Below are 1,052 nucleotides of genomic sequence, written 5' to 3' on the forward strand. Positions count from 1 at the left end.
AGGAATTGCATTGAGTTTCTCTCCATTTAATTTGATGTTGGCTGCCACGGTATATTGCTTTTATTATGTTGAGGTATGTTCCTATTATCCCTGATCTGTCCAAGACCTTTATCATGAAGGGGTGTTGGATTTTGTCAAAGGTTTTTTGGGCATCTAGTGAGATGATCATGTTTTTTTTTCTCCTCATTCTAATTCTATGGTCGATTGTGTTTCGTATGTTGAACCATCCTTGCATTTCTGGCATGTTGTCTACTTGATCATGGTGGATGATTTCTCTGATGTGGTCTTGGATTCGATTTGCCAGTATTTTATTGATTATTTTTGCATCAATGTTCATGAGGGATATTGGTCTGTAGTTCTTTTTTCAGTTCTATCTTTGCGTGGTTTTGGTACCAAGGTTATTCAAGTTGGTAAAAAGAGTTTGGCAATNGTGATAGCTTTTCTTTGAATTTCTGGTAGAATTCTCAAGTGAAGCCATCTGGTCATGGGCTCTTTTTTGGTTGGGAGATTTTGATGGCTTCTTCTATTTCATTAGGGGTTATAGGTCTACTTAAGTTGCTTATCTGTTCTTAGTAAGTGCAATCTGTCCAGAAAATTGTCCATTTCCTTTAGATTTTAGAATTTTAAGGAATACAGGTTTTCAAATTATGACCTAATGATTCTCTGAATTTCCTGTGTGTTTGCTATTATGTTCCCCTTTTATTTCCTGATTTTATTAATTTGCATGTTCCCTCTGGGCCATTTGGTAAGTTTGGATAAAGGTTTATCTATCTTGTTGATCTTCTCAAAGAACCAACTCTTTGTTACATTGATTCTTTGTATTGTTCTGGTAGTTTCCACCTTATTGATTTCAACCTTCAATTTGATTATTTCCTGGCATCTAATCCTCTGGGATGTATTGGCTTCTTTGTGTTATAGAGCTTTCTGTTATGCTTTTAAATCTCTAGTGTGATTATTCTCCTGTTTCTTCATATGGCCACTTGGTGCTATGAGCTTTCCTCTTAACACTGCTTTCAAAGTGTCCCATAAGTTGGGTATGTTGTGTTCACATT

Source organism: Cricetulus griseus, chromosome 8, assembly GCF_003668045.3.
Source record: "Cricetulus griseus strain 17A/GY chromosome 8, alternate assembly CriGri-PICRH-1.0, whole genome shotgun sequence".
NCBI classification, from domain to species: Eukaryota; Metazoa; Chordata; class Mammalia; order Rodentia; family Cricetidae; genus Cricetulus; species Cricetulus griseus.